The 14,929-nt window shown below is 44.1% G+C and overlaps 1 pseudogene; it reads left to right on the top strand.

Moving 5' to 3' along the window:
* The first annotated feature begins 1,871 nt into the window (after positions 1-1,871).
* On the top strand, positions 1,872-8,346 carry LOC121698036 (annotated as a pseudogene).
* The last annotated feature ends 6,583 nt before the right edge of the window (positions 8,347-14,929 follow it).

Raw genomic sequence — 14,929 nt, forward strand, 5'->3', positions numbered from 1 at the left:
ACACAGACAAAGAGAAAGTAAGAAAATTAGTGTTTGCAATGCCTCCGTGGTGCAATAAATGTGATTAAAGCAATGCTGAGAGGCCTGTGAGTGTTGAGTGTGTGTGTGTGTGATACTAGTGATACTAGTAACGTGTTACTTAGTAACGTGTTAGTCTAATCTGACCACTTTTTTTGGTAACGAGTAATCTAACTCGTTACTATTTCCAAACCAGTAATCAGATTAAAGTTACTTATCCAAATCACTGTGCGTTACTATTTTTGTAATTTTCCTCTTTCCTCCATGCAGCGACACAAACGTAAACAACAATGGAGGGAGGAGAGCTGCAAGTTTTCTAGTTGGAAATACAGCCATTATTTTGAGTTTGTGTCAGCTAAACATGACAACATTAACGTATGTTGTACACTCGACTGTGATGGCGACAAAGTGCTGTCTAGAAGTTCCGGGAGTCTCCCGCATATTGATACCGGCTCCCTGGCGCCCGCAAATGAGATGTAATCTCCCCTAGAGCGAGCGAGCAAGTGCGCGTACGCGAGACCCAAACTTCACGACGGAGAGGGAGAGAGAAGGGTGGTGCTTGTGTGCCTGAAACCCATCCAAGATAGCCTAGAAACCTAGACGCACCCTAGCGGCAGCAAATGTAATTTGCAGCCAGGGTAGTCTAGCAATTCTCCGTTGGCTTGCAAGCTGGAAAAATGAAACTTCTATCAGGCCAATCACATCATGTATAGAGTCGGCGGCGGTTCCTGCTACTTGTAAACAAAGAAGATGCTGCTGCTGGCGAACAGCGGTCTTTGAATCGCGACTCGAGTTAAGCTTTTTTTAAATTGGCAAAAGCTTGATCAACTAGCCAACTAGCTCCGCTGGTGGGACAATGCGTGGGACTATGACTTGTAGCGCTATCCTATTGCGTGCAGAGGAAATTTGAAAGACAACCGGTTATCCCGCCCCTTGGATTGAGCAGTGCCAATAGTAAGTTCCCAGACCCTACATCTTGATGTGGGTCTGGCTCGTCAGGCAAGACAGAGAGCATCTTTGGATAGTAGAGGATAGTATTTTGAAAATACTAAAAGATTTGTACTATATTTAATTGAGACATAGTAAGATTAATCTGACAGTGTAAAGCACTATACAGATTGTACATTAAAAATGTATAATATTACTATGCTACATAGCAATATGGTGCATACAATTGATTTAGAATGTTGGGGGGAGGTTCCAGTCTGGTAGGGAGAAGGCACATTCTAGTACCTAAATTAACGCGAACAACACCCAAAAGTGAGTCCTAGGCTTTGGTTATATCTAGGCTACTCTCCTGTAGCCCAGTTAGTGGTTGTGGCATTTCTTTGCGTGTAGAGATTCCTCCTTTCGATATGGAGACTGCATTTTGCTTCCTTTATTTTCTTTCTTTATCTAGCTAGATTAACCGTTCCCAACGGAGTGGGTTTGGTTGTCATACTGGTTTTATTTTGCAAGCTAATAGTGTGTCATTGACATCTTTTTGTTAAGGTTTTATAGATGATCATTTAGGCCTGTTTTTCTCAAACTTTTTCAGACCAATTAACCAATAAAACAAATACTCACAGACCACCTAGATAAAAAAAGAGTAGACCTACTTCAACAGTATATTACACAATTGGCCTACTCACTGAGCCACCTTGCTTAATGTCTTTGCACCTTGCTTATTGTGTCAGACTATGATTCATATGATTTAAACTGCATATCTTTCATAGTGTTGCACAACTAGTCTGTTTGGATTTACATACAAGTCGGTTCAATATTGCAAACAACTCATCTACATTATATTTTACTACGTCTGCTCGCGGACCACTTGGGATAGCTTGCGGACCACACTTTGAGAAACACTGCCATCAATTTCTTTGACCTCCCACTGGGACTAATTTCTAACCTGACTCGTGTTTCAGTTTGACTGGCGCCTTATCTCTTTTCTGACATAAAAGTTTGCATTCTGTGCCATTGTATATACAGTACATGTACTGTAATGACACATGTATTCCAATTCCAGACTCCTAAGTTACACCATGGAAACATTGGCATCTGCAAATGCACATTTCTCCCTTGAACTGTTCAAGAAGATCTCAGAGAAAAACAAGACGGTCAATGTGTTCTACTCTCCTCTGAGCATCTCTTCTGCCCTAGCCATGGTCTGCCTTGGAGCCAAGGGCAACACTATTGGGACGTGTTGTGTGACACGTTTCCTTGTTAAAAAACGTGTTGAGCAGGACGTAATTATCGTGTTACTATCACGTTGTATTTCGCTTTCAACGAGCCAACAGAACCACGTCATCTGTCAAAAAAGCCTGACCTCACAAAATGGCGTGAATGTTAAAAGAAGAATCCAAATGGGAAATGAGGTGAGCCTTGCTACTGCCGCTAGCATGATCATTTTGCTAGCAATTGAGCAAAATATTTTAAAGTTGATTTAACATGAAATAGTAGCCTATGCATGGGCAATACTGTGAATTCAGAGTAGGCTTGCACAACTTATAAGCTAACGTGCATGATGTAATGTTACATTAATCTGTAAAACAGCTGTTGTATGCTAGCGGCAGTAGCAAGGCTCACCTCATTTCCCATTTGGATTCTTCTTTTTTCTCCGTCCCTGCTCGGTTCTTGTTTCTCGATTCTGGGGTTCAGCCTTCTAAAACTGCTAGCTGGAAGGTGGCTCCTTCTAACCCACAACTCAAAGCAGGCTTAAGAGTGTGAAACTGCACGTCAAAAGCATCAAATAACATTCTCGCCATTTTGTGAGGTCAGGCTTTTTTGACAGATGACGTGGTTCTGTTGGCTTGTTGAAAGCGAAATACAACGTGATAGTAACACGATAATTACGTCCTGCTCAACACGTTTTTTAACAAGGAAACGTGTTACCCAATAGATTAATTAACGTGACAGTGACACGTTCAGACGTGAGACTGGGTTGGTTCAAATGTACAAGATTCACAATGAATTTTAGTGAACCACAGAATGCCCTCACACTGTAACATACTCTGTCAGAAGTGGTTTGTTTTTGTGTGACGGTTTACTGGCTTTAAAATGTTCTTATCAGGGATGAAGTGGTAAAATAAGAGGTGGGTAAACCAAAGATTGTTAAGGCGGAGCAAGATGTTTCATCAGGAGCCACTTCCGGGAACCCGGATCGCACGAGGGGGGGTCAAAATCCCCCTTTATGCAGAGCAGAGGCAGTGACTGCTCCATTGAAGTCTATGGGCATAGCTCAGAATTTCACCACATATGCTAAGGTCTTGGTTCTATAGAGTTAGGAATGTGAATTTCGGGCATGTTTTCATGATCCTCAAACCCTTCTGAACATTTCAGGTACATTTTTAGCATTTTTGAGCATTCCAGTCTGGAGAAAATCAACCTTATATCAGGTGTGCGCCGGTTATTTATGCAGCTGCTGTTGGCCGGTTGCAACGTACGCTCGTCAATACGTCATCGACACGCCTCTTTATGCAGACAGGATTCGATCCCCATTTCGCGCCCATAGACATGAACTACGACGAAGTATCTTGCTCCGCCTTAACAATCTTTGGGTAAACTATGAATTCTGTGATCATGGTAAGGTGTCCCTTTGTTAGTGTTTTTCGATTAGCACATGCGTCAACTAGCTCTTGGATGGCCATGATTAGTCACTTTTTCCATTGGTGAGTCATTCTCTGATAAGCCCTCGGTCTTTTTCACAAAACCCAAAAGGTTGATTCAGCCTGGTAGTTGGTGGGCAGTTGCAGCTTGCAAGAGTTGTGGAACCAACCGAAATCATGTTCTGGTTTAACATATTGCCATGTCTAAAACACTCCAGGAAAAATGTAACAATTGCATTAGTGTAAATTCATTACTTCTATAGATTAAAAGCGGACAGTTTCTCTCACTCCAACTCTCTCATAACCTGGTGAATACCCTTCAGTATTGTGTGGCTAGTTAAAATACAAATAAAATGTTTTCAATTGTTTTCACTGTAGTCCCTGAACCTTCACAAAGCTGAGGGTGACATCCATGTTGGCTTCAGTAAGCTCTTTGCTAAACTAAATCCCTACACCCTTAGTCTGGCCAATCACCTGTACGGAGATCAGTACCAGTTTGTTGAGGTAAGACTAGTTTGTCTGCACTTTCATTCTGTGATGATCGTCCCACGTGGATCTCACTTGATATCGTCCGAGTTCATCATCATCAGAGTTCCCCCCCCCCACTGTTCAGAAATACCTTGCTGACACAAAGACACACTACCTTGCTGAGCTGGAGGCTGTTGACTTCTGTAAAAATGCAGAGGCAGCTTGAGTGTAAATCAACAAATGGGTAGAGGAAAAGACTCAGGGTCATCATGAGTTCAGGGCCAAAAAAATGACATGTTCAAAATATTATAAATCAGTTCAAACTATTTAGTATTAGTGTAAAGATCTGTTATTCAGCCAGTAAGCATGACCTCAGTCGTTTCTCATTTAATTTCTCAGTAATCTCTTCATGTCTTTCATCAGTCTCACATTGACTGATTTATTTTGATTGTAGACAAAATCAAGGACCTCTTGGCCCCAGGGATTTTGTGTGTGGACACCAGGCTGGTGCTGGTTAATGCAATCTACTTCAAAGTCAGCTGGGACCGGCAGTTCAACAACGCTAAAACAAAAGAAGTGCAGTTTAAGCTCAATAAGGTAAGCACAAAAAAATCGTATGTGTGTATAGATATAAATAAGTTCATATTGCATCACACACACACACACACACACATATATATATTACATCATACACTAGATATACAGTTAAGAATAAAATGATTTATACCCCTGACACATATTGATTTAATTTTGATTTTATCTTGACCAATATGTTTGTTCTGACTGAAAATGATACTTCCACATGCCTAAAGGTTGTACAACCTATCATGACAGTCTAAAGTGCATTGTCACTAGTCAAAAGCTTATTCAAATTTAGTAGGATGTCCAGTCCACATTGGGAGTGTTTTCGTTATCAAACGTCGAGCGCATGGCGCAACAAGGTGTTCCTAGGTTTCTTAATCAGTCATGGGTGTGTTTGGAGTGTAACATCATTTAAACCAATGAGAATGACATCTGTCATTCCCTTGGTCAAAGAATGTATCGGTATTTTGACAGTCAACGGCGCATTTGAAGGAGTCTGCTTGCGAGACCGTATGGAACAGTCATTCCACTAAACTATGCTTTACTAAAACTTAGCATAGCCTCATTTGCACTTTTATTTGAACTCATTGGCATAGTGAAACTAACTTCACCATGTCAGTCAACGACAAGACAGTTATACGCAATAAGTTACTTTCACTATTGACTGACATTGGGTTACCATCGAAAACATAGGCTGGAAAAAGCAACACTTACCTAATATTTTTCAAATGACTGAATAAAACAACGTTTATCCTGCAGAGAAGCTGCTTATATCTTGTGGTAGTGCGTCTTCAGCTGTGCTCTCGACCTAATCACTTTTAACCGTCATTACCAATTTGCAAATGCATTGTGAGATGTATTTCGTAATATCTTTATTCTAATTATGTTTCCCATTGTAGCCTAATCGTGTAATTATGACCGCCGCACAGCGAAGCGGCTGTCATATAGGTTTAGTCAGATTTTTTTTTGTTTTCTTTTTTGCATGTCCAAATTTCCGTCAAGGATTCCCGGGACACTGTAAGACCGGGGTACACGAAACTTGGTGGGCATGTAACCCAACATGGATAGCATGGAACCATCGTTTTTCGTTTTGATCTGTAGCACCCCGCTGGACTGGACCTCCCGAAAGGAGGGTAGGGCAGACACAGTTTTCTGTGAATATCTTGAGAACCGTAGGGCCAATTTTTTCTGTATGTTTGCCTCCAGGGGTCATCTTAACCCATTCCATGTGCACACATGTGCATAAACAGATACACACGCACACACATACAGTACATTCACAGTAATCATACTTATGACACATACTCACACAGTAGACATATGTACGCATGCATGCAAATGCACAAACACAGGCACATACTCAGGCACACACACAAGCATGCACACACACACACACACACACACACACACACACACTAACACAAACACACCAGCTGACGCTCACATGCACACAAGAATTTCTCAGAATTATGAACAGGCAAGATGGGGGTGGGGTTGTATAAAATTAATTTTACATGTGAAATCTATGAACTAATCATGTTTTGGTACTTGTTGTCTTGTTGTCATACCAGTGAGAATTGAGTGTGGATAATGCAATTTAGTGAGACAGTTAGAATCATATAGGCCTTTCAGCGTGATTTATTTTTGTGGAAAAAATGTGCTGGACTGGGCGGCGGTCATATTTTGTACCGCTCTGCGGTACATCTAGTTTCTAATGTTTTGCATGGATGTGCGCTGGTGCATTTTCATGGAGGATAGAAGGATGGTGCGTTGTGCACCCGCCAATTGACAATGCGCTCTTAAAATAACATATAAACCACTCGCCATAGACTTCTGACCAGGTTTCTCTTGGTCAGTGGCGTAATGCGTTTTAGGTGGTGTACAATAGCGTTTTTTAGACAATGCGCTAGGCCACTCCCTAGGTTGTTAATTATCACACCCCTGGGCACATTGTTTAAAAACTAGACGTGCAAAATAAGAAACTTTGCGCCGGGTGGAAAACGAGTTTTACGTCATGCGCCAGGGTGCAAAATAGGGGCCATTGTGGTAGAAACATGGAATCAAAAAGAAGCGTTTTTTAACATTTTTATGAAAAATGCTGTGTCCTAAATTATGCATACCCTTTTTAAACAATCAATGGAAACATCTTTATTGCCATCACAGCTCTCTTATACTTATTAAGTCTCTCCTTGTCTCCACAATGATTCTAGATCGCACCTTTTTAGGAGCAATCCAGGTTTTGAGGCAGGTACGATTATTTGCCATCAGGGAAGACCTTGAATATTTCTGGAAAACAATGGCAAGTTGAATTCTGCACATATTTCAACAGTATTTCACCATATGAGGAATAGTCGAGGTGCTGGAAATGGCCTGTCTGCAGTCTAGACCTGTCAAATTAGGTGCATCATGGAATGAAAAACATGAGTAAGAATACACCTTGCTGTTAAGCAACTGAGATCCTATATCGGGCAGGAACATTTCATACTCAAATCTCGATCAACTGGTCTCCTCCAGTTCCTAAATGATCCTAAACGTTCCTCATGTTCCTAAACAGAATTTTGTCAAATTGAGGAGGTGAAGCAGCACAGTGGTAAACATATCCCTGGCCCAACTTTTTCCTAAACATGTTGCTGGCATCAAATTCAAAGTGAACATATATTTTCCATGAAATAGTCAAAATTATGATATGTTGTCTTTGCCCTTTATGCTGCTAAATATGGGTTTACGAGACTTCTAACATCCCATCTTTGTGTGTGTGTGTGTGTGTGTGTGTGTGTGTGTGTGTGTGTGTAAACATTATTGGTTGACATAAGAATGTGTATTACATCCATGTCTCTGTTTACAGAATGAAAGCAAGCCTGTTCAAATGATGCAGCAGAAGGCCAAGTTCCCCTTCACCTACATCCCCTACGCCAACTGCCAGATTCTAGAGATGCCCTACGTGAGCAAATATCTGAGCATGCTCATTATGCTGCCTAATGAAATGGAGGACAACACCACTGGACTAGAGTAGGTAAAACGGGCAACCTGGCAGTGCAGTGCACAGACGTGTCAGAGGGAGCAGTTTATAATATCTCTTTATTAGACATGTAGAGGTAGAAAACCCAACCATCTCTCTATCTCGCTCTCTTTCTTTCTCTCTCAATCTCTATCTTTCTCTTTCTCTGTTTCCCCTCTCTCTCTCAGCTGGAGCAGATGCTCACTTATGAGAACTTTGCAGAGTGGACCAAACCAGACATGATGGACACTGTTGAGGTGCAGGTGGGTCTCCCCAAGTTCAAGCTGGAGGAGAAATACGACCTCAAGGAAATCCTGGTGGGCATGGGCATGACGGGACGCCTTCGACGAGAGCAAGTGCGACTTCTCCGGCATCTCGCCCTGCAACGACCTTGTTCTGTCCAAGGTCGTGCACAAGTCCTTTGTGGAGGTGAATGAGGAGGGCACTGAGGGGGCGGCCGCCACGGGTGGTGGCATGATGATAACCTGCTTTTCGCCCCCAAAGAGGTTCATGGCGGACCACCCCTTCCTCGTCATCCGACACAACCCCACCCAGAGCGTCCTCTTCTACGGCCGCTACAGCTCCCCTTAAAACCTGATATGGAACAGTGTGCCTTCCACGACACACCTACCCCCTCCCCCCAACATTCTAAATCAATTGTATGCTCCATTTGAAAGCTTGGACTCTTGGGAATCCATACATAACAACATTTTTCATGTACAATTTGTATAGTGCTTTACATTGTCAGAATAACCTAAATATGTCTCAATTAAATTTAGTCAAAAATGCCCTACTTTCTAGCTGCAGTGTATATCCCTTAGCATTAAGTAGATGCAGCAAATTGGGTCTTCTCAGGAATCCCTAGAAATGTAATATGCATGTTGTTTTATCCAATATTAGTTGTACAGATGTGTAGTTCCATTTTATACACATCCATTAAACCAACAAAGAAAATGCAAAACTAGAGACTTTTGTGTAATTATTTCATATGTTGTGTAGTCATTCTATATCAGAACCCCTGACATACAATCCAAATAGTCTACAAGAAACTTCAGTGTGTTACCTTTCATTTGAGACCACAATTATGCTTCTACACCAAGAGGTTGCCACACAGTAATGCTGTTATTGTCAGTATGCATTTTGGGTAACCAAAAGTCCTATGGGGAGTTTCCATAGGGCATTTTACAAAACATTTACAAAGCATTCTAGCCTCTGTAGCTCTGTGCCAGTACTTCACACAGCTATTCGGATTGATAGGAAACTATAGGCTCTTAGCTTTCTAAAGAGGTCAAGCATTTGATGGTAGGCCAAACAAGGTGGGAACAGTGGCCTCTGGAGTAGGCACTGCAATTTCGGGGGGGAAAGCCTAAATGAAGTTAAGCAGACAATCTCCAACCCTCGGCCAGACATTGGGTATATTCTTCAGAGCCTGTGTCAGGACACATTGTCTAGTGTGTACTGCTGGCAAATGCATATGTTTATGGTTGTAATTATGACTGTTTATGATTAGGCATATGTTTTGTGACGTCTGTGCACGTGTGTGTGTGTTTGTGTATGAGAAAGAGATAGAGTGTGTGTGTGTGTGTGTGTGTGTGTGTGTGTGTGTGTGTGTGTGTATGCGTGTACAGTGTACAGTGTACATCTGTGTGGCATCCAGTGATATTTCCTGTGACGCCTGCTGGGAGCCTCATTTCTGAGTGCTTGTGAACACACAGGGGAGGTGTCATGTGCCCACCCCCCCCCCCCCCATTCTGATGCCCTTGTGGCCGCCTTCAGTACCCGCCCTCCACCCCCTATCCCCCAGCTGGAGGAGGAGATTATGGAGTGGAGGGCTGGAACAGGGAGACGTAGGAGATGTGTGTGTGTGTGTGTGTGTGTGTGTGTGTGTGTCTGTATCTGTGTCTGTGTGTGTGTGTGTGTGTGTGTGTGTGTGACACACACACACACACACACACACACCTGCAGATTAATTTGATGCAGCTGCACACATGAATTCACAGAGTTTAAAAACACGAAAGGAAAACAAACAGCATAAACGGCAATTATTAAACTGCACTAATCTATCTCCAGTAATCTGGTTGAAAACAGCTCGGTCCCTTTGTGTTCCATGGCTGAGTGGCTGCGGAGATGACCCTGAAGTGGGCTAGTGTGTATCGCATTAGGGTAAACCTGGCAATGGTGAGGCGGCATCAGCCCTGACACCTGTGTTCACTGACAGGTAAGCATAAAGGATGATGAGCTTGCCGCATTTAGAGAGGAGAGCACTTTCAGCGCGCACACACACACACACACAGAGGCGGACATCCCGGTTCCAGAAAGTAAAAGCCCTGCCATATATTATCTCTACATGCGCACTTAACATAGGTGATATTACTAATTATCTGATCTACCTGGCTGCTAATTAGGATGAGCTAGTTTACTACATGGTTGGATCAAATACTTGGCAGGACTTTTACTTTCTGAACCCGGGATGTCTGCCTCTGCACACACACATATACACACAAACAACACACACAGATAGGTAGGATTGTTCTTGGACACACAGACACACACAGACACACAGACCCAAACACACACACACACACACACACATTAACACCTCCATAGACACACACAAACAAACAAACACAAACAAGCCAGCATCCTTCAATGTGTTTGTTGTTCTAATGGGCCTGAGATAGTAAAGCTTCCAAGAGCTCCCCTGTTCAGTGTGCAGTTGCCACTGGAAACAACCTAAAGGAATCCATTTAATTTCCCGCCAGCTCGTAATTAAACCGCAAGCTTCCATAAATTGGCGTGTCGTTAGTAATTCTCCTGCCAAACAGATTGAAATATTCATATTTCCTGCCATTCTGTGTGTGCGACCCCCTTCTGATTCCAGCCTAATGGTATGACGGACACACACACACACACATACACACTCTCTCTCTCTCTCTCTCTCTCTCTCTCTCTCTCTCTCTCTCTCATACACACACACACTCACACACATAGACTACACACTCACACGCACACATGTGCAAAATGGACACATGGATGGGAGCACAGCCACACATGTGCATATCCAAAACACAAATGCACACACACACACACTTTGCATATAGGCACATGCAAATTGAAAGGATGGATGGATGACCACATGTGAAAATAGAATATATTTGTACACACACACACACACACACACACACACACACACACACACAGAGATGAGCGTGTGTGCACATGATGTACACACAGACAATTTTGTTCTGTTTTCCTCCCCTTTTACTCATGTTAAGTCCACTTTATCTTGTTTGTGTGGGTTAGCCTTTCAAGTGCTAAATGGCCTGCCGTCCCTTAGATCTTACTGGAAGCTCATTACCCGCAGGCTAATTACCTTTGTGATGAGGCGGCCTTTCATTTCTCCTTTGGAGGCCACTTCCTGGTTACTCCCATCGCTGAGCTGGTTCAGTGGGCACGCTGTAATGCCTCAGTGCACTCAAACCTCACCGCTTTTTTGTCTTCCTGAGATGAAACAAAAGGTTAACGTAAACAGACTCTCCTTGATTCACTGTAATTATGCCAGCGCATAATGTACAGAAAAAAACAAACCAAGTAGAACTATGTGGTTACTCTGTTTATATTGATGCTGAATATACTATTTGCAATCTAGTATATTAGTCCACATTGCAAATTGATTGGTTGATTGTCACTTTCTGTCAATCAGTATTACATTGTGTATAATTCTTGTGTATAATTCTTTAGTTACATTGTCAGACACGGTATAATTGTACTGTGTTCTTTATGGAATTCACTCCAAATGAAGAAAGGAAACACTGGTGTATTACAGTAAAGAAGGAAGACCAAAGGCTCTGTGCTACAAACGGATGGGCTGGTCTAGTGGAATGCATTTTAGATGAAGAAAGAAAACCTCAGAATGCCACAGAGCAACACTAACATTAAGGGAACATTAAGGAAATAATGTGATTTTGATAGAGAGTGCAGTGAAGGTAAAAAGCAAAACTGTTAGAAGTGAAGTTTTATGTTTAATGTTCCATGATCACACAGCCCGAGAAGACAGAAGGGGTGTTTACTGGCTTTCTTCCCCTCTCCTTTCCTCTCTTCTCCTCTTCTCTCCTCTCCTCTCCTCTCCTCTCCTCTCTTCCCCTCTTCTCTCCTCTTTTCCCCTCTTCTCTTCTTTCCTCTCCTCTTCTCTCCTCTCTTCCCCTCTTCTCTCCTTTCCTCTCCTCTTCTCTCCCCTCTTCCCCTCTTCTCTCCTCTCCTCTTCTCTCCTCTCGTCCCCTCTTCTCTCGTCTCCTCTTCTCTCCTCTCCTGTTCTCTCATCTCCTCTCCTCCCCTCTCCACTTCTTATCTCTTCTCTTCTGTTCTGTTCTCTTCTTGCCTCTCCATCAGCTTCCTATCCACACAGAACCCCCCTGGAGCAGTGTGTATGTTTATGTGTGTGTGTGTGTGTGTTTGTGTGTGTGTGTGTGTGTGTGTGTGTGTGTGTGCATGTGTGTGTATGTTTATGTGTGTGTGTGTGTGTGTGTGTGTGTGTGTGTGTGTGTGTGTGTGTGTTTGAAAAACACGTTGGAGCACTTCACTCCTGGCACGTGGCTAGCCTAGCCTAGCCTAGCCGTCCGTCAGCTGATGGCGCGAACGAGCGAGTGAGCGAGCAAGTGCGGAAGACACTGAGGCTGGGACGGCCTAATGAAATGCAAATGGACTTTGCTCCTTTCTTCCAACGCCATAATGGGCTTCCCACGCCAAACAGGGCCCACGACTCGCTTGGCTGTCGATTGGCCCATTTCGGAGGGAGAGAAAAGGAGGGGGAAAAATGGCATTGTTATGATGAAAAGTAATTTCTAGGTGAGTAAATTGCTTTCCTTGTTCCACCACTTTTCAATTAGTCACACTAGTCTGGGCTCTGGCATGACCCACTGAGGAGCGGGGGCTCTTTTTAATTCATTGTATTCCGAGTATCTGACACAAAAGAGAAACGGAGCCAATTAATGGAGCATTGGGTCGGCGACGACACCGGCATACCAAACGACACGAGAGGGTCCTGGCTGTGTGTGTGTGTGTGTGTGTGTGTGTGTGTGTGTGTGTCTGTCTGTGTGTGTGTAGGGTGGGGGTGGGGGTCTATTATGATTCCCCTGAACCCCTCCCAGTAATGTGTTTGGTTTGTGCAGTGAGCAAGAACAAGACTACCAAGCACCCAAACACATTTAGTGAGTTAGAGATGTGAGTCAGCGTTGAGTGTTTGTAAAGGGAGAAGAGTAAAAAAAAGGCACACAGATTAAGGATACACACACACACACACACACACACACACACACATATACACACACACACCCACACATACACACACACACACACACACACACACACACATACACACACACACACACACACACATACACACAGGGAGACATACACAGACACTGGGAAGGCACACATAGATTAGGAAGACACACACACACACTAGGGAGACACACAGATTAGACACACACACACACACACACACACACACACACACACACACACACACACACTAGGGAGACACACCAACACACTAGGGAGAAAGAGAAGTAAATGGTCTCCTGCTCCTCTCTCTGTTCTCTCTGGTCTGGACTGGAGTGACACCTTATCGACAACTCTGTTCCGCCCTTCCGAGGTACTGTCCAGAACTAATGAGTGTGGGGTTTGTGTGTGTGTGTGTGTGTGTGTGTGTGTGTGTGAAGTGTGAACATAAATGAGGAGACTGCAGTTGTTCATGTGTGGGAGAAATGGTTTGTGACAGGGAGGAGAACCAGCAGGAAGTGTGTGTGTGTGTGTGTGTGTCCTAGTCTCAAGGGATTCTGGGTTAGTTGTGCATCTCAGAAGATTGCTCAACTTGCACGTGAATGTACCCAAATGGTCTCACACACATCCACAGACACACACACACACACACACATCCAAACACACACATGAATGCAGTCTCCCAGATTCAGCCACTTTTTCTGCCACCTGTCTCTCTCTCTCTCTCTCTCTCTCTCACACACAAACACACACACACACACACACACACACACACACACACACACATAAGTGGACCGGAAACGGGCCTAGAGCCTCTCTGATGCCCGCCAACAAGTGCTAATGAGATCGTTAGGTGAGAAAGCCTCTGCCAAGTTCATCCCTGGGTGTCAGGGACGGTGGTTGCTATGGTGAGGTTACATTTCTTCTGGCTTACACTGAGCTCAGAGGACAGACAGGATAAGAAAAAGAGAGCGGAGGGAGAGAGACAGAGAGAGAGAGAGAGAGAGAGAGAGGGGTGAGTGACAAAGAGGGAGAAAAAAGAGGGAAGAGGCTGGGGAAAAGAAGGAGGGGGAAAAATGGATGGAAGAAAAGACAGAGCGAGAGAGAGGAAGAGTGAGCAAGAGGATGAAATACATACAATCACTCAATTACTAGCACACATCTTTACCATGTGGAGCAAATTCACCCTGCTGTCTCTTTGACTTAAGCAATGGCACTCACGGGGCAAAAAAAAACATCAATATGTGAATTAATCTACATCAACCCAACAGGCATGGGGGTTATGAAACGTGTGGGGACTTTTCCAGATATTTACTTTCTTTTCCCGTGGAGAGGGATTAGGCCTCCCATGAATCTGGGGGCTGAGGAACGTGATATCCTCCTTTCCTGCCCAGTGCTGGGAGGCTGCTGCTGCTGCTGGGGGAGATTGCGTCTGCTCTCCACCACCCTCTCACCTGCTTCCGTAGGCATCACATCCCCCCCCTGCCTCTGGATCACAGAGAAGCGCCACGGCGCCAGCTGGAAGCGTGAGTGAAAACGTCTGCGCAGCTCTGATTCTCTGACAGGAGTGTGTGTGTGTGTGTGTGTGTGTGTGTGTGTATGTGTGTCTGTGTGTGTGGGTGTGTGTCGGGGGGGGAGGGGGCGGGAGTGCTGCGCCTGCAGGAATCCTCCAGCACCTGATCGACCCCCGCAGAGTGCCACGGCACGCTTCCTCAGAAGAACGAGGGAGCGCTCTCTGTCGATACCTCTGTAAAGAAGAAAGAGAGAAAGACTTAGAGAGAGGGAGGGAGGGAGGGAGGGACGCAGGGAAAGAAAACGAAGTGGCCCCATACCTCCATGCTGATCGTATATCTACCTTAACACCTGGTGGAGGAGCAGAGGGAGGCTTGTGGAGAAGGAAAGCGTCTATTTTTTTTTACGATGATTAGCTGTTAATATGGGCTCCCGCAGCGCAGGTGAAATCTTCAAACAGCCGCTTCCTCCCACCTCTGAGGCC

This window comes from Alosa sapidissima, chromosome 23, assembly GCF_018492685.1.
Source record: "Alosa sapidissima isolate fAloSap1 chromosome 23, fAloSap1.pri, whole genome shotgun sequence".
Taxonomy (NCBI): domain Eukaryota; kingdom Metazoa; phylum Chordata; class Actinopteri; order Clupeiformes; family Clupeidae; genus Alosa; species Alosa sapidissima.